General features: G+C 45.3%; 1 pseudogene; it reads left to right on the forward strand.

Annotated features, from left to right (window-relative positions):
- Positions 1-254: 254 nt before the first annotated feature.
- LOC137586119 (uncharacterized) lies at positions 255-1,563 on the forward strand (annotated as a pseudogene).
- Positions 1,564-20,081: the final 18,518 nt, after the last annotated feature.

A 20,081-nucleotide genomic window follows, 5' to 3' on the forward strand; every position in this document is an offset into this window, starting at 1 on the left:
GCTGTCGTTGCTCTGCTGGCGGGGAATAAAACTCGATCCGCGGGAGTCTTCTATTCACAGTTTACCGGTTGCCATCTGACCGAAAGATCGAACAAGCCAATCGAGCGCAGTGCCACTCAATCAAGTGAAACATATCAAACCAAAAGAACTCTTAGCTAGTGCAAACATCTAAAAGGATAATATACCACCACTCGCATCTCTCTGTTGTGTCATTAATGTTTGTGCAAAACCAAAAAAAAAAAAAAATTATAATCATGTTAAAATTTGTGTGTCTTTTCGCGTTGATTGCCTCCACGGCGGTAGCTGCCTCCGAGGCAGACAGTCTATTGACGAGTGCCCTCAAAATGGTCATGGATTGCGGCGACCGATCGATTGTGTTGTACATGAAGGTAAATGCCCCTCTTTCTCTCTGCCATTCCTGATGTCACATGATAATATTTAAACGGGAACTTGCCCTGCACTACTTTGATACGGAAAACGGAGATGTGAGGCTGACAGAGGGCATTGCCTTGGTGAAAACCATTGATATTCCTGTAGGCCGATCTCTCAATGATGTTAAGCCAAGAGGTGGAAGCCCAGGAATCTGAGGTCGATTCTTTGCTGGTGGAGCGTGTTGCCCCCTTCTTTGGCACACACACATTGCAATTCAAGGTCCCCAAGGACTCCATCCAGGATATGCAACGTGCTTTGGAGGAGTGTAAGTTGAACGGGAGCAAATATTTATACATGCATACAGATAGAAACATAGAGTAGCACATAGCATTTGTGGTCCCACATAAATTATAGCCAGCTGCCGATCTGGTTTGCTAGCATATTGCCAATTTGGGTTAGTAATGTATTTACCAGTTCAAGATGCCGTACTTAAATCCTGTTTTCACTGTTAAATTCTCGCGTCACATACATTGAGGTCAGGCAGAGTTGGTTTTCAATTCAGATTCCCAGGCATCTCTTAGCGGTGCATTGACAGTGTCCATGTCCAAGTGGCAAACTTGTTGCGGCTGTTGTTAGCTGCTGTTGTTAATTGCCTTTTAGTTAGCCAGTTAGCTGGTTAGCTTAATTATTTGTGCTCCATTTGCTAATGAGCGGACAGTGGACAGCAAACTCTGTAATCAAGCGAAAGTCATACATGCAAATGCATGTATTACCTCCCTATAGTCCCCCTTAAGCCTGTTATTGATCAATCTATTTATCTATCCATCTATCTATCTAGCTCGCGGCAAGAAGAAGGAGAAGAAGAAGTATTTGATGCCACTGTAGATGCTTTTCAAACTGAAAATGGCCGCTCTGCTGCCTCTGGCTATTGGCTTCTTGGCACTGATCTCATTCAAGGCTTTGGTCATTGGCAAGATTGCTCTGCTACTCTCAGGCATCATTGGATTGAAGAACCTGTTGGAATCAAAGAAAGAGAACTACGAGGTTGTAGAGCATCCGCACTATGAACACGAGCATAGCTACGGTCGATCACTGCAAGGCGGTGAGGCTCAGAATCTGGCCTATGCTGCCTATCTTATGCAACCTTTCTACTTGGCCGTTTCCAGGGGGTACACCTGTTGCTATCAGTAAATGCTGTCTGTTACAATATTCCTTAAACGCATTGGACGTGAATGCTGCTCCCCTGTCAGAAATTATTCTCACCGGGTTACCAAAAATTATGGCCTGCTTCTTAAGACAACTAAGTACTTCCACGACTCCTATTCCACGAGTCGGATACAACCATACAAACTTAGAGAACCCATCAACAATAACAAGTATATGATTGTAACGCTTTGTTGTGACCTCCATCGGCCAACGTGATCAATGTGATATGTCATCAATGGTTGATCTCCTTTGCTTATTGGCATCAAATATCTTTCCTTTTTACCGGTCTTGGCATTAACAATAAGACATTCCACGCAACACTCAACAACACGGGCTACCTTTTCTTTTAATTTTGTAATATAATACGATTTTTCTACGATATCCTGAGTCTTTCTAGCTCCAAAATGTCCTTGTTTGTGTGCAATCTGTATTATTTGCTCTTCCATCTGCGGGGGAACGACAATAAGTTCTCGATTGGGGTCCTTTAACAATATTTCGTTTTCAATGTAAAAATCTTCATATCCTTTCTCCTGAACTAAGCTCCTAATCAATTTAGTCCAATCATCTGACAACTGTGCTTCCCTTAATTTATGAGTTATAGTGTCAGTTAGCAGAAAACAAGATAAACGGCTCAAGGCATCCACATGCCGCATCTTTGAACCTGGACGATGTTCAATCTGATAATCGAAATCTTGTAGGTACATTGCCCAACGTGCTACACGCAACGGAACCTCTTTCTTTTTCATTGTCATCGTGAACGCATTACAATCTGTGACAATCTTAAATCTCAATCCTAACACATATATACGCCACTTTATTAATGCTCCAATAACCGCTAAAACCTTAAGTTCATATGAATCATACTTCTCTTCGCAAGGTTTAGTTTTTCGACTCATATATTGTAGCGGATGAAATAAACCATCTTCTGAATCTTTCTGTAAAAGCGCAGCTCCAAAACCGTATTTCGAGGCATCAGTGTGAATCTCAGTCTCTAGCTTAGGATTGAATACCATTAAAACAGGACCTCTGAGCAATGCTAACTTCAATTGCTCAAACGCCACCAATTGCAATGCTTTAAACTCAAACTTGTTGTCCTTTCGCAAAATGTCAGTCAAGGGCTTAGCTGTTACTGCGTATTCTTCGATAAATTTACGGAAATACGATGTCAACCATAAAAATCGTTAAACTGACTTTTTATCATGTGGGATCGGGAATCTTGAAACGGCATCAGTCTTCTCCTTACTTGGCTTAATACTTCCATTTTCAACTATATAGCCCAAAAAATTTACTTTACTCTGCACTATCTGACATATCTCCCAATTTATTCTCAACCCATTTTCCGCTGCTATCTTCAACACTCTTTTAAGTTTAATTAGACCATCATACACGCTGACACTTGGTATAATTATATCATCCATATACACCACTGCATCTCCATTCTTCACTGATTCTCTCATTACTGCCATTATAAATCTGGTAAAAACTGCTGGAGAGTTGGAAATTCCGAATGGTACGTACAGGAATTCATACTGACCATTCTGAGTTACGAATGCTGTGTACTTCTCAGATTTTTCCTCAACAGGAACATGGAAAAACCAGTTTGTTGGATCTAGAGTAGTGTAAACTAACGCGCTTTGAAGTTTTTCTAATACGGTGTCCATCTGTGGCATAGGAAAATTATCTCGGACCACTTTCTCATTTAGCTTTCTGTAATCGCAGCACAGACGCTTTTTCCCATTCTTCTTTGTTACAAGTACAACAGGCGAAGCATATTCGGAAAAACTTGGACGCCTTGGATGCTGATAAACTGGCAACTCATCCGTTAGTACAATCTTCATTTCTATAGGAGTGTTTGCATTTCTAATATGTTTGTAACATTTAATCAACTTTTTGACTTCACTAGCGATTTCTGCACTGATATGTGACAAGTCACTCTTGATTTCCACTTTATTCTGTTCTGCACTGTGCATACACATACTTTCAAATTCCTTAAACAACTCAGCACAAGATTTATTTGCGTTACACAGTGATTCTTTTCTGTTGATGCTCACAAACTTTGTACCTTTCTTGGTAACAACCAAATCGACGTGATCTAATATGGTTCTACCCAAAATTGCCTCATATGCCATGTCTTCATCAGGAACGATATGAAACTCGACTTTCATCTTTCATCTTGACATTTATGCTAAAACTACCAAAGGTCATCACATAACTTCCACCAATGCCTGTAAGGGTCTTCGAATATTCTGTTAATGACTTAATTCCAAGTTTAACAAACACGCTTTTACGTATGTTCGTGGAGGGGCGGAAGGATCCAAATAAATACAAGTAGTTGGCGGGTGCCAATTTCTTCTGGGTATGGTGAGCGGGTGGTGAATTAAAAACGCGCGAAAACTTCGGTTAAATAAACTTATGCTTTATTAAATATTCACAGAGAGCCCGACACACACGAAATGGTTCGGGTTAAAAAAATTGACAAATGGCAAAAGAACGGGTGTTCGGGTGAAAAGCTCGATCCAGAATAAATGGCGGTGCCCATTGGAAAAACCAAGTCACTCCTTCTGGTGTGACCGTAGATGCCGAGGATCAAAAAACCCTCCTCACTCCCTCACCGCTCACTGCTCTTCGCCGCTCACTGCTGTTCACCCGGTGGCGTGAACATACCGCCCCCCTTGCAACATGTTGCAATTGCCACCCTGGACATATAAAGGATGGGGGACGGCAGCGTCCTGGAGCGCCTAGATCCCACAGGAGCCGGAGACGACCCATCCGAACACGGTGCTCTGGGCTGCGGGAGTACCGCTATGACCGGGCACACAGCCTGGTTGGATGACCTCAGGATAGAGGTCTGCCCTGAGCACCACGGATACCGACGCCGGCCGATAGAAATAGGGGTCGGCCAGGATCAGGGTGGCGAACTTCTCTCGGACCGGCGCCGCCACTTCCCGGATGGGAGTGCGGATGAGCAAGTCCTCTTCGACCCGGAATATAACGTTCCGTCGGAACGTCTTGTCGGACCTCGACTCGAGGACGGCCGTACAGGCTTGGTCGACCCCGACCTTGGTCACAGCTAACCCCAGGGACCGGGCAAAGGAGAGATTGATGCGGCTCTCAGCCGCACACGCATCGAGAAGGACGCGGGTCTCGAAGGATTTCGAGCCATTGCCCAACCGGAGGACTGCGGTTGGCAGGACAGTCGTCGTCCTGGCGTGGAGCAGGGAGAATAGAGAAATCTCGGGTGCGCCTTCTGGGGAAGCGGAGCGGTCCGACGATGATCGGGAACGTGGTTGTAGCGGGGGTGCAGCACGCCCGGAGGGGGGTGATTGGCTGCGACGCCGGGCGGAGGCACGTTGTCTCGGCGGTTGGTCGGCCATGTGGAGCAGGGTATGGTGCCTTTGCCCGCATCGTCGGCAACCATGGCGAGTCCGGCACGCGTCGGATGAATGCTCGTGTGCCAAGCAATTGGGACAATACTTATTGATGAGCACCGCCCGAAGCCGCTTTTCCCCTCGGAGGTTCAGGAAGCGCTGACACTGCCGGAGTGCATGAACCCCCCGACAGACCCGGCATCGGTACACGTTCGTGCCCTGTGGAGCTCGTTTGCTGCGGTGGTGCGGCAGACGCGTGGGGGCCATGTCGCTATGAAGGGGCGAGCTGAACGAACTGTAACGAAAGAAATTACGTATGGGGAAGTGGATTAGTCTATGCACGGGAACGAGCAACATGCACGGAGACGAGGACATTCGGAGGAAACATAGAGGGATTGGGAGTCACGATAAGGTTTTAGACTCAGGACTCCTGCTGTCTTGCAACAGAATGAGCTTCGCTACGGGTCTTCGGATAGACCCACGCGCGGTGGTGACATCAGCCACTCGGACGAGACCGTCAGCCCCGGGCAGAGTGCGCTCAATTCGCCCTAAGCGCCACTCGTTGGAGGGGAGATGATCTTCGGACACGATCACGAGGTCGCCGGTCTGGATGCTGCGAGTCGGTGATTTCCACTTGTTCCGTTTGTGAAGCTCCTTGAGGTACTCACTCTTCCAGCGGCGGCAGAAAGCCTGCTGGATTGCCTTTAGTCGCTGCCATCGGTTGATCAGCGACATAGGCTCGACCAGAATTTCCGGTTCCGCAATGGATAAGAGTGGTCCTCCAATCAGGAAATGTCCCGGGCTTAGGGCCAGCAGATCCTCTGGGTCCTCGCTCATGGGAGAGATTGGCCTGGAGTTTAGGCACGCTTCGATCCTACACAGGAGAGTGGAAAGTTCCTCGAAGGTGTATTTGACAGTGGACGAGGACTTAAGACAGGGTCTTAAAACTTTTGACCCCTGCTTCCCACAGTCCTCCCATATGGGGCGCGCTTGGCGGAATGAACTGCCAGGATAAAATGTGCTGGGGAAATGCCTTCATTATTTCAAGCTTGGTGGCGTTCAGGAAGTCTTTTTCGAGCGCCTTTGAGGCCCCTACGAAGGTTTTGCCGTTGTCGGAGTAAATGCGCTGTGGGCATTGTCTCCGTGCGACAAACCGAGAGAAGGCTGCAAGAAATCTTTCAGTGGTGAGGTCGGAGGTAGCCTCGAGATGGATTGCCTTCGTGCTGAAACACACAAAGACGCAGACATAACCCTTAGTTATGAGACACGCACGCCCGGTGTAATTTTTGATCTCGAACGGCCCTGCGAAGTCAATGCCCGTGTGGGTGAAGGGCCTGGAGAACGTGATGCGTTCTCGAGGGAGATCACCCATCATCTGGGTCTGTAGTCGTCGACGATGAACGATGCAGACTTTGCACCCCTTGATGTGGGACTTTACCATGTTCTTTATCCGTGGGATCCAGAATTTGGTGCGCAAATACCGCACCATCAGTTGATTGCCGCCATGCAACGTGATGCGGTGGGCGAATTCGACAAGCAGGCGAGTGAAATGAGTACTATAGGGGAGGAGAATAGGGTGACGTCCATCATATCGGAGGGACTCAGCGGCCCGGAGTCGTCCGCAGGAGCGGAGTAACCCATGCTGGTCGAGAAATGGGTTCAGATTGAGTAGAGTGCTGGATGATGGCAGGGGTCGCCCTTCACCCAGGGCCCGTATCTCCGCGAGGTATTCCCGCCGCTGAGAGGTCCGAATCAAGGCGCGCTCGGCGGAAAGAAGTTCGTCATTGGTGAGGCGAACCGTGGAAGGCGTCGAAATCCTCTTGGTGGCGAAGCGTAGGATGTACGCAATGACTCGTAGTGCCCTACCATAATTCGAGAAACGTTCGCTGACGTCCTCGAGTAGGGTGGTCGCGGTGGTGTGGCACTGGACCCGTTGCTCCAGCTGGGTGTCTGGGAGTTCGTTATGGGGAGTTGGCCAATACTCGGGGGCTCGCTGGAGCCAGTCCGGCCCATGCCACCAGAGGCTGCTGGCCGATAGCTCGGCCGCGGAGATTCCACGGCTCGCCAGATCAGCGGGGTTGTCCTCGGAGCGCACATGTGACCAGCTTTGGCCACTGGTGCTTTCGGAGACCCTGGATACCCGATTGGCCACGAAGGTGGACCAACTGCACGGGGGTTTATTGAGCCAAGCCAACACGATGGTAGAGTCGGTCCAAAACTGGGAGGTTGCAGGTGGGATTGGGAGTTCAGGAACGATCGACGCCCAGAGTTCGGCTAGCAGAACCGCTCCGCACAACTCCAGCCGAGGCAGCGAGACTGTTTTGACTGGAGCTACACGGGTTTTAGCCGTTAATAAATGGACGTCTACTTGATTGCCGTACCGAACCCGCACATATAGGGCCGCTCCATATGCTTTCTGTGACGCGTCACAGAAGCCATGAAGCTCCCACGAGAGCTTATCGCTGGTGTTTAGCCAACGGGGAATGCGGTGTCGACTGAGGCCTGGGTAATCCTGCAGGAATTCGTGCCATTGCTGCAGCAGGAGAGGCGGCAGAACATCATCCCAGCCCAGTTCGGTAAGCCAGATTTGCTGCATGAATATCTTCGCTCGGATGACAAATGGGGCTAGCCAACCAGCGGGGTCAAAGAGCTTAGCGATATGGGACAGAACCTGCCTCTTGGGGATCGACTCCTTCAAGGGGGGGTCCGCTACGGTGAAGAAGAAGACGTCCTCAGCAGCTTGCCATCGAATACCCAAGGTTTTTGCAGTGCTCGCGTCTTCCAGCTCGAGAAAGTCCTCTCGCAGCAGGTGCTCTCTCGGAATGGCTTGAAGTACTTCCTTCTTATTGGAAGTCCACTTCCGAAGCGGGAAGCCCGCAGATTGGAGGGCCGCTTAAAGCTCTCGTATGGCGAGACGGGCGTCGGCTTCAGTGTGAGCGCCGGCAAGGACATCATCAACATACATGTAGTTTCGAAGGATTTCGCTCGCCTGAGGATACATCGCTTGCACGTCTTGTGCCAGTTGTAAAAGGATTCGGATCGCCAAGAATGGCGCGCAGTTAACCCCAAACGTGACAGTTTGTAACTCGTAATCCTGAATATTGCCGCAGCGGTCTCGGTAGAGGATCCGCTGAAAGGGGGTATGCCTGGGATCGACTCGGATTTGTCGATACATCTGCGTTATGTCGGCGTTGAAAACGAATTGAAAGAACCGCCATTTCAGTACCTGAAGCGTGAGGTCGGCCTGAAGAGTGGGACCGGTGTGCAAGACATCGTTGAGGCTGACGCCTTATGTGGAGGGGCTCGACGCGTTAAATACCACGCGTACCTTAGTGGTGGTGCTATCGGGCTTAAACACCGCATGATGGGGGAGATAGAAGGTTTTCCCATCTTGAGGCGGCGTCACCCGAATCATATGACCCAATTCCTCGTACTCTTGAATAATGGCATTGTACTGCGTTTTTAGGACTGGATCCTTGAGAAGGCGTGCTTCATTCCGCAGGAATTGAGCCAGCGCGATCGGTCTTGAGTGGCCCAAGTCAACGCTATTCGGACCTTTGAACGGTAGGGACACAACATATCGGCCGTCCTTTCCCCTTTGGGTGGTCTCCTGGAAGTTCCGCTCGCAGAATGCGTCATCCTCCTTTTTCGGCTTTTGCGGGAAGGTCTTCCACCTCCCAAAACTTGGTGAGGAGTACATCAAGTTTTGCTTCGGGACTAACTCGCGTCTGTGCCGTGAAAACGGATCGAGACACCGGAGGGTCAGGAGTGATAGCCCCACACAGAACCCATCCAAAGATGGTTTCTAGCCCGACAAAATCACCAATATCCTTTTTGATCCGTTCTCCGAGGATGTGGGGAAACAGGTCTACACCGATGATCATGTCAATAGGCGCGGGCTTGTTGTAGTACGGGTCAGCCAGGGGGCGATCGAGGCACTGCGTCGGAACCGTATTAAGGAATGGAGCTGTTGGAATGGCCCCTGACAATTTGGATACGACCCGGGCGGAGACCTCAATCTTGTTCAATCTGTCACACGGGGGAGACAGCATTAGCAGACACACCTTGTCGGCGCAGCCTCCATCACTCTGGCCCATGCCAGTAACCGCGGCGTCTACTGGGTAGAAGGGGGGCTGGACCATGCTGAAGACACGCTCGGAGAGAAAAGTTGAATCGGCCCCCGAGTCGATCAACGCCCGAATATGATGATCAACACCACGATGGTGCAGAGTGACAATCGCAGTGCCTAACAGGCCTCTGCCTGGGGTAGATGCAAAATAACTTTGAGCATTTGTGAGCTGGTCGCTCGCGGACGGGCGCTCTGTGGCGCTGGATGGTGGGACTTGCGCAGCGGATGGCGAGGGCACGGACACATCACTAGGATGCAACAGCGTATGATGACGTTCCTTGCAGGTATGGCAATTATGCACTGGAGCAGCCCTTCACTTGATGACTGCGGGCAAAACAGTTCAGACAAAGTCCCTGCTGTCTAATGGTTTCCAACCGCCTCTGAACAGGCATATCAAGAAAACTAGGGCAGAGCCGTATTGGGTGATTTTCCCGATGGCACAGCTTGCAAGACGCCGGTTTGAGCTGAGCTTTCGCTGGAAACGCTTGGACCTTCATCGTTGCAGAGGATTTGCGGGGACCAATGGGGATGGCTTGGACACTTGGGGCCGACTTATGTTCTTCGGTGGCATCCAGGACACGATACCGATCGGTAAGAAATTGGTTCAAATCGGACCACGTTGAGACGACAGTCTTATTGGGCACTGATTGCTCCCACAGGAGGATTGTGGCCTTCGGCAATTTACTAGTGCAGATGGCGATAAGTAAGACATCCCAATTCTCAGTACTAACACCCGAACGCTCAAGTGCGGTAAGACACCCTTGAAACGCGGCTCTCGCAAGAATTTGCCCGACTCTTGTGCCACCGCGGGAATCTGAAGGAGTTGTCTGGCTTGAGTCATGACAAGCAGACGACTATTTTCATACCGTGAAACCCCTCATTCGTCAGGGGGACTTAGCCAATATGGTTCTCGCTTCCCCTCGCGTCTTGGCGTTCAAGTGATAGAGCTTCTCCACTTGTGACAAATACGGATTGGCGATATAAATGGCGGCGAACAAATCGCGGAATGTGGGCCATGCTAGGCTGTCGCCATCAAATATCTCTCTACCTCACACGGAGGAACTCTATGCCCCGGTGGCCCCGACGGAGCGGTTGGCTGACGCCTAAGAGTCGTCATCTGTGCCGAGAGCTGTTCGATGCGTTCTCCGAACAACGTCCCGCATCGCACATACGCCGCGTAAGCGGATTCGTGCTTCGCCTTGATGTGGCTTATGTTTGCCAAGCTTTCCTCGTCGGCTTGGATTGTCAAGGCCTTGTGACAACGGGAGTATTCCATCTCGACAGTTGACCGAAGGGATTTGAGCTGCTCTAAGTGCATTTTAATGGAAAACAAGGGCAGAAGTTAGAACTTTACTCTCGCGAGCTTCAAACAGAGTCAATGCGTCGCACGCTAGAACGAAATCGGAGAGGGACATTCTGGAGTGTTCTCTACGCTGTTGTGATACGGATCGGGAGACGGGAGCGTCAAAACAGTGCGTCACAACAACGTGCGGAATCTGGGTCTGGGTTGAAAGCTTGGAACGACCTTTGTGTTCACTCGAGTCTTTAACCGAGAATCTGCGACCCTCAGGTAAGCTGGACGAAGACGGACGGGACCTTGGGGATTCGCTGCGGCTGCGAACTGACGAGAACTTGCGCGAAATATCCGTACGCTTCACGGTCACCGGAGTTGTCGGAGGCCGAACCTTCTCCGGAGTTGCAGAGGGAGACGAAAGACTGTTGGACTTCGGCGCAGTCTTGGACGGCTCCGTGGACATACTCAGGGGACGACCTTACCGACCAACACCGCGTTTGTGCGCGTCCCTTTTTTTTTTGTTTTGGAAGTGCGAAGTGGACTGTATGGGGACGCAAGAACTTCCTCACTGTGCACCGCAGGATTGCGGGAGAATTTTCTCGCGTGTGGCTCGGAAACGAAGCCCCTTTAATGGGGATAGATGCGGAATAATATACGAACGCACGAATGCGGATTGAAAATTACCGATGGGAGTACGTATAAAACAAAACACGGATGAAATATATAAATAAAGATGTATAGGCTAAAAGAAAATACGTTTTTATATAAATCTGGATATATATATGTGCGCAGAATAATGGCCGAAAAAATTGTATATATAAATATGGGCCCGATAGTGCTGGAAAAAAATATATATATATGTATTTATTTAGAACTATGGGCGGATATATATATGAGCGCAAAAGGCTGGCCGGAAAAAAATATATATATAGTTTTTAAATATGAACGGATATATAAATATGGGCCCGATAATGCTGGAAAAAATTTATATGTGTTTATTTATAAATATGGGCGGATATATATATGAGCGCAAAAAGTTGGCCGGAAAAATTATATAAATAATTTATAAATATGAACGGATATATAAATGTGGGCACGATAGTGCTGGAAAAAAATATATATGTATTATTTTATAAATATGGGCATCCGCCCATATAATTAGGCGAAAAAGGAGAATCGGAAATAATGTGATTTGAATTTGGCGCGCTTGAGCCGCCTATCGATATCACGACTCGACTCACGTGTCACCACTACTCCGAAAACAGCTGTCAGCCGCTGTTTATATATTTGGTTTTTGATTTTGTTGTTTAATTATGTTAATAATTTTTTGTGGTTGTGCGGAAAAACCAAGAACAAAAGAACGCTTTTACACACCGCGAGTGTTGTGCGCAAGCAAAACAACCGATCAATGCATATGGACAGATGCTTTGATCTATGTATGTACGTACATGCATAAGTACACAGGTGAGTATATAGATATGTATGCACACGCGTTGTTCACAACAAAAAAAAAAACGTAAGTAATTGTAATTTAATTGGATGTGGGGTTGTGTTAAATCAATGCGCGACACCGAAATGTATTATGTGTTGTGGATATGTACATATGTATGTGCAATGTATGACTATGTAAGCATATACATATGTATGTACGTATGTAAGCAAGTGCACCGGTATCCAAAGACGCGCGTGAGGAAATTAATTTCGCACCTAATTCGAACGCGCAAGAAATCGCGATGCATACGTTAAGTGCTATTTTAAAAAGAATATTTTTTTTGCCTTTTGTGTCGTGGTAAATGTGCGAAGGGATTATATGTATATGGATATGTACATATGCGCGTACATCAACAGGTGACGATGTATGTATGTACGTAGATACGCGCGTGCGGAAATAAGTTTGGCATTAAAAGTAATTATTCCAACACATAAGAAAACGCGGTGAACACTTTGATTATTATTTTTCCCTATTTTTTATAACACTTTAATAATTTTTTTTGTTTTTTAAACTTTTACGCGGATTTGGCAAACAGCTGTGGAAATTACATACATGTACATGTGAATGCATATGTTAAAAAAAGAGGTGGATTTGGACAAGTGCGAGGAAAAAACATAAATAAAAAAATGGATACTCGTGGAATGTAAAACGAGAACGTTGGACAATCACGCTAAGGATTAGGAACTAACATGTAACCTTGGAACAGGTCAGGTATGTACATACAATATGTAAAAGTGTGTAGGCCGCTATGGAGAAGCGGGAAAACCTCACACTTTTAGTAAGTAGTATGGAAATGAAATGAATAATGAAATTTTGTACTTATCAGGAATTCCGCCGATGCAAGCTGGAGGAGCGGAAGGATATCCGGCTCGAAGGACCAATGTTCGTGGAGGGGCGGAAGGATCCAAATAAATACAAGTAGTTGGCGGGTGCCAATTTCTTCTGGGTATGGTGAGCGGGTAGTGAATTAAAAACGCGCGAAAACTTCGGTTAAATAAACTTATGCTTTATTAAATATTCACAGAGAGCCCGACACACACGAAATGGTTCGGGTTGAAAAAATTGACAAATCGTAAAGGCAAAAGAACGGGTGTTCGGGTGAAAAGCTCGATTCAGAATAAATGGCGGTGCCCATTGGAAAAACCAAGTCACTCCTCCTGGTGTGACCGTAGATGCCGAGGATCAAAAAAACCCTCCTCACTCCTCACCGCTCACTGCTCTTCGCCGCTCACTGCTGTTCACCCGGTGGCGTGAACAACGTATGAGACTCAAATTTGCTCAAAAGTTACTTCTTTCAACTCCAAACCCGAATCAGTAAATTTACCTGATGCTTTTATTAATTTATCATCTACAACATTGGTTTAATTCAGACGATTCTTAAAAATGTGCTCTCTGCAGCTCGCATCAATTTCGTCAATATTTTTGCCACCTGTCTGGTTTCGTTGTGCAAGCGAAGTAACTCACACTCAAGACAATAATTAAACAGCTCACCCAACTTTAGTCGTCCTGCTCTATGGAGCCACTCAATATCTCTGTAGCAACTGTTCGGTTCGCTCTCTGTTGCCACTCACTCTGTTGTCGCTACTCACTCGGCTGTTTTCCACTCGTTCTCTTGGTCAACTTCGTGCCCACTGTCTGCTCTCACAGTAAACACTGGATATCATCAACTTCGTGTCTGCTGTCTGCTCTCTCCGTCTGTCTGCTCCCACAGTGACCACCAATTATCAACAATTTTGTGTCCGCTCTCTGCTCGCTCATTTCCTCTCGAGTCACCACCCTTCTCGAGCTGCTCTCAACTTCAGCCGCCGACTTTTTGCGTAATCGGCGCCAAAATTCTGGGATACGCTCTTCTTGCGTCGTCCGACCGCTCACTGTCTCACCGTCCACTCGTCACCTCTTGTACAGTCACACAAACTTCAACTACTTTTTGAACATGTAGTGGTTGCTTCTTGTGAAATTCGTTCGCCAACAACCTTGATTTTGTATATAAATTAAACACTTCCTTCACTCACGGTATAAAAAAATAAAGTTTTTATTTAAAGTCACTTTACAATTACAACTTAATGATAACTGAAAGATTCTGACTAAGGTTTGATGAATTCTTAACGACTTCTTTTAGAACGGATATGGCCATTTGATATTTTTCTAATTCGATGACGTGAATGATTTTAAACGTTCCGTTCTGGCGCGCGGCTAACCCGGTTTCCAACATGACCACTCTTGACTTACTATAGTCTAGTATGGTTGTGTGACCCCAGCAAAGTGGTAACATGAGCAATCTGTCGGAAGAGGATGTTTATCAATACTTCAAGTGGTTTTTATGAACTATCCTTCCTGACCTGGTTTTAATCTTGGTATTAAGATCTTCATCTACTATTTCTTTTTTATATCTAGACGTTAGTTTCGAGCCTAGCCGTTTATTAATCCTAACGTAGATAATTTCACCTGGATCGTAGATTTTGACGGGTTTTTTAGTTTTATTATGGTACCATAGGTCCTTATTTTGCTTCTTTAAAATGGTTTCTGCAATCTTTTCCCTTTCAAGTGCTAATTTTTCTGGATTATGGATTAAATTTGTTACAAAAAATGCTTCTATTGGCTTTTTGTTGGTGGTACTATGGATGGTTTTATTGTATTCGTCAAAGGCTTTGAATATTAAATCCTCGAATTCCATTTCGGGGTGCTGTAGCTTCAAGCATCTTATTATTTCTGTATATGTTGAATCAAATCTTTGTATTTGGCCGTTGCTAGACGAAGTATATGGTGGAGTAGTGTGGAATTGTATACCTAACTGATTATTCAAAAGAAATTTTATTGATGCAGAATTTAAAGCCTTTTTGTTATCCATCACCACGGTTTTTGTCATACCGAAGGCTATTAACAACTCACGTAAGGGTACTTTAAGATGTTCTGCTGCTTTTGAGTTTACGAGTTTAACTTGCGCGTATTTAGAAAATTTGTCTATTGCGGTTAAAATAATCTTATTTTGGGTGGAATATAAATCTATATGAATAATTTCACCTGGATATTTCGAAATAGGGGTTGGTTGTATTTCTTGGTTCGGAGGGTGTCTTTGGTACTTAGAGAGTTTGCACGTTTGGCAAGAGTTTACTATTGCTTCTATCTTTTTCTTCATACCGGGGAAAAAATATTCAGATAAAATTGGTTTTTTATTTTCAACGGAATTTCTATGTGCTATGAGGTGTTCTTTTATTATGATATCTTGCTGTTGAATCTGATCAACAGAATCATGGACATCTATAGTTTGAATATGTGTGAATCTTGCCTTGTAATTCCTAAAATGCTCTGGAAATATTTGTTGAATTTTTCCCATGATACTTTCGGAAGTGAAAATACCATTAACTATTCTAGGATCCATTTTTTTCTTTCAAGATGGTTACAAGATCTTCTTCGGAATAATTGCTTCTCACTATTGTATGTCTATGATATGTAGGGAACGGTATTTCAAAGGTAGTGGATTCGTTATCACCAGTGAGGATAAACAATTGGTTTTTAAAGACATTGATGGGGATTTCCATTGCTGGAATGAGTTCATGACCTGAGCTTTCATCACTATGGGCTGTAGCTGACGTACTGCTAGCATTTATGCTGGTAGGGTTTCTAGAGAGTGCGTCTGCTACCACATTTGAGCTACCCGGTTTATATTTCAACTCGTAGTTATATTCCTCCAGGTAACTTTTCCATTTCTTCAGCTTTGTGTTGTTATTTTTCGGGCTGAGAGCATAAGTGAGAGTCTGGTGGTCAGTGTAAATGATCACTTTGGATTTGCCGTATACATACATCCTTAACTTATCCAATGCCCATACTATTGCTAGCATTTCTCTTTCATTTGTAGCATAATTTTCTTCGGCCTTGGATAACGCACGGGAAAGGAATGTAATGGGTCTACCGTTCTGTTCTAGAGAAGCTCCTAATGCAAAGTTTGAAGCATCAGTGGTTAGCATTTCTCTTTCATTTGTAGAAAAATTTTTCTTCGGCCTTGGATAACGCACGGAAAAGGAATGTAATGGGTGTACCGTTCTGTTCTAGAGAAGCTCCTAATGCAAAGTTTGAAGCATCAGGAACTCTTGTTTAAAATCAGGGTATGCTAACATCACATCTTGTGATACTAGTGCATTTTTTACTTTCTCAAAGGCATCGAGTTCGGCTTCACCGAATCGGATTTCAATCTTGCTTGAGACATTCTTTTTTAGCTCTGCCATGTTCTCCTCTCAATAACGCGGTCAAGGGTCTAGCTAACTTAGCAAAATCTTTGATAAATCTTCTGTAATAACTAGCTAATCCCAGGAAGGACCTTAGTTGTTTTAGGTTCTTTGGTATGGGGAACTTTTTAATGGCTTGAATTTTCTCTGGATTGGTTTTAACTCCTTCCCTTGAGATAACTACGCCTAGGAAATCAACGCTGTGTCTTAGGAATTTGCATTTATCTACTTGGACCTTCATATTTGCTTTGAACAAGGTAGAAAATACTAGAGCTAGATGTCGGAAATGCTCTTCCTCAGATTTACTGAATATTATTATATAATCAATGTAGACATAGCAAACTTTTCCAATGAGGTCTCTCAAGATGTCATCGAGAGCTCTTTGGAATATTGATGGGGAATTTTTTAGACCGAAGGGGAGTCTTGTGAACTCGTATTTCCCTCCATTCATAGAAAATACCGTTTTTTCAATATCAGATTCCTTAAGGGAAATCTGATGAAATCCGCTCTTTAGCTCAAGAACAGAGAAATACTTATTGTTGCCCAACTACGCAACCATTTCTCCGATTTCGGGGATAGGATACTTATCCGAAACTGTAACTGCATTGAGCTTTCTGTAATCAATGACCATCCTATATTTCTTATTCCCAAGGCTGTCGCTCTTTTTAGGGACTATCCATACAGGGGAATTATAGGGCGACCGTGAAGGTCGTATTATACCATCTCGTAGTAATTCTTGTAGCTGGTCTTCTACTACTTCTTTGAGAGAAGCTGGGTACGGATAATGTTTGGTGTAGACTGGAGTGTCTGTTGTCGTTCGGATTTCTCCTTGGACATTAGTAGCATAAGTCAACTTCTTATTTGGGTCTGCGAAAAGCGATTCTTACTCCTCTTGGAGTGCCTTTAACCCAAGTTTCTGCTGATTGGTGAGCTCCTCTGATTCGATCGTATGGACCTGATGAGCTCGCATCTGCTTTACTTTAACAACGTGAGAGTTGTTAACAAATAATAGATCTTTCCCTATATCAATAATGGCGTTTAATTCTCTTAGTATGTCATTACCTAGAATCCCATGGAACGGATTCAAATTAGGTAATAAAAAGAAAGTTATAGGATTGTTGGGTTCGTTAAATAAACCCAAATGGATATGGCTGGTGATTAGAATGCTACCACTTACGGTGTTCGCGTAAAACTTGTGTTCATTTGTTTTGACGTTTTTGGCTATTTCTGGTTGGACATAGTTTTTGTTGGAGCCGGTATCTATTAAGAAATTGTATGCGGTTCCGTCTTTGTCCCGGACAACAAAGTACTGCAAAGAGGAACACTTTAACCCAAAAATTAACGGTGTCCTCAATTTGTGGCTGTTGAGGTTCCTGTGATTGTGATTTGGTTTCCTCTTTATTTTGCGGGACTAACTCTGAGTTGTCCCCTTGTGAGGTAAAATATTCCTCCTGCTGTTGATATTCACGAACCTCAGAATATGGGACTAATTCGTAAAGGTCTTCTTGGCCTTGGTAAGCAGACTGATAATCGGACATATCGGAGTAATGCTCTTCTTGAGGCGGTATGGTGATATATTGTGCACCTGACATACCGGTTTCGATATGAAATTGCCTCTGTACTTTATTGAGAAAATTTCCGGTGGACTGGTTGACTCTTTTTTTTTTTTTTTTTTTTTAACGTTTAATATATATTTGTTGAATCTACTCTTAAATTAGAGCCTAACAACAAGTTTGAGATATTTTTCTTAATCTAGTACTTAATATAAATCCTGGGGATATTGCAGGCGGCCCGAATCACTTGTTATTGGGTTGGTCTGTCATTTCTTTTAAGACGAGTTCTATTATTAGTTCGCGTAAGGGAATTGGCAAGAACATTTGGGTGTGCATCCAGTTTCGCAGAAAGTTGTTGAAAGTAGTTGTTGACTACCTATTTCAGATTTTACGCTAGGTATATTTAAATCATTTTGAATGTTGTCGTTCCGTATGTACCACGGGGCCCCCGTGATTGATCTTAAAATTTTTGACTGCGCTCTTTGTATAATATCGACATTGCTGGTACTTGCCTTCCCCCATAGTACGGCTCCGTAAGTCCAGATGGGTTTCAGTACGGAGTTGTATAGGAGGACTTTATATTCCAGACGTAGAGGGGACCGAGCATTGATGATCCAATGTAGGCTACTTGCTTTCAGTTTAAGCTGTGACTTTTTTGCCTCGATGTGCTTGCGCTAAGTTAGTCTTCTGTCTAGGTGGATGCCAAGGTAAGTGACATCCTCGGCTTGAGGAACTGGTACGTTGTTTAGCATTAGAGCTGGACAGTTTCTTCTGTTAAGCGTAAATGTAACATGTTTGCATTTCTGCTCGTTGACCCGGATACGCCAGGTTGCTAGCCATTCCTCTACCACCTTGAGGTGTTCCTCTAATTTTGCAGAGGCTTGTATTGGGCATTTGGATCTGCTGAGGATTGCCGTGTCATCGGCAAAAGTGGACGTTGTAAGTCCTAAACTCGTTGGTAAGTCTGCAGTGTACAGTAGGTAGAGCAATGGGCCGAGTACACTGCCTTGCGGTACACCAGCTTTGATTTCAAAATCAGCAGAGACGGAGCCATTACATCTTACAGCGAATTGCCTATTGTAAAGGTAAGATTCCATGAGTTTGTGGGTGTACTGTGGCAGTTTTTGCCGGATTTTGAACATCAGACCCTCCAGCCAAACTCTATCGAAAGCCTGGGCAACGTCGAGAAAGACAGCCGCACAGTATTCTTTTAGTTCGAATGCTGTTCGTATTTCGGATGTTATGCGATTGACTTGTTCAATTGTACCATGTTTTTCGCGGAAGCCGAACTGGTGTGAAGGGATTGTGTTCTCCGATGCCAGAAATGAGTTTAGTCGGATCTGCAGGACCTTTTCAAAAAGCTTCGAAAGACATGGCAGCAAACTAATTGGCCTATAGGATGATGGCTGGGTTTTGTCCTTTCCCACTTTAGGAATCATGATGATAGTGGACCTTTTCCATGTTCTTGGGAAGTAGCCAATTCTTATTATAGCGTTGAACAGTTTGCAGATGTATTGTATGGCAATGATAGGGAGTTCCAGGATCATTTTCGGTGTGATTAGGTCATGGCCAGGGGCTTTTTTGGCTTTATGTGGTTTTTAATAACTGCAGTGATCTCGTCCGATTGGAGTTCCGAGTACTCACTATCCGTTAGTGTGCTCGAAGGGGGAAGTACAGATGAGTTTGATGTTGGATTTGGCTGGAAAACCATTTTAAGATGTGTGGCAAATACGGATGCCCTCTCTTCGTCACTGCGGGCCCATCCACCGGTTGGACTCCTTATCGGTGAAATTGTCTCTGCAGGAGCGCTTAAAGTTGGGTGGGCTTTCCACAGAGGATGTTTAGTGCTGGTTGGGCTGAGCTTTTCTATGTATTTTCTTTGAGCCCAGCTTTCCTCTTGTCTTAACGCCTTGGAGAGGTTGCGATTAGCATGCCTTAGGCGAAGTTTTGCTGCTGGTGAGCGAGTAATCTGCCATTCTCTTCTTAGACGTCGTTTTTCCGTTACTAATTGTTCTATCCGCCGGTTCGTAGGCCTGTCAACAGGTTTAGTGTAAGAAGAGGCAGGTGGAGTAGATACTTTTGCTGCAGCTGCCATCATAGACTCAAGTGCAGAGACGCACATATCAATGTCCTCTGCAGCATCCAGTTTCGGCGAACAGTCAATGTGGGCACTCATGTACATTTTAAATTTAAGCCAATTTGTTTTGTTGTTTGTAAGCCTATATGGGCGATCAAGTACTTGAGGTCTTGTTAATAGTGTGAATAATACTGGAGAGTGATCGGAATTTAAATCTAGCAGTGTATCCGCAGTGATCCGATTACGTGGAATCCTCTTGGTTACTGCGAAATCAATCAAGTCAGGCACTTTCTGTGGATCTGTAGGCCAATAAGTAGGCCTACCCGGTGAGACGCAATCCATCTTATTGAGAGGGTTGACTATTGTG

This window comes from Drosophila tropicalis, unplaced genomic scaffold, assembly GCF_018151085.1.
Source record: "Drosophila tropicalis isolate 14030-0801.00 unplaced genomic scaffold, ASM1815108v1 contig_904, whole genome shotgun sequence".
Taxonomy (NCBI): domain Eukaryota; kingdom Metazoa; phylum Arthropoda; class Insecta; order Diptera; family Drosophilidae; genus Drosophila; species Drosophila tropicalis.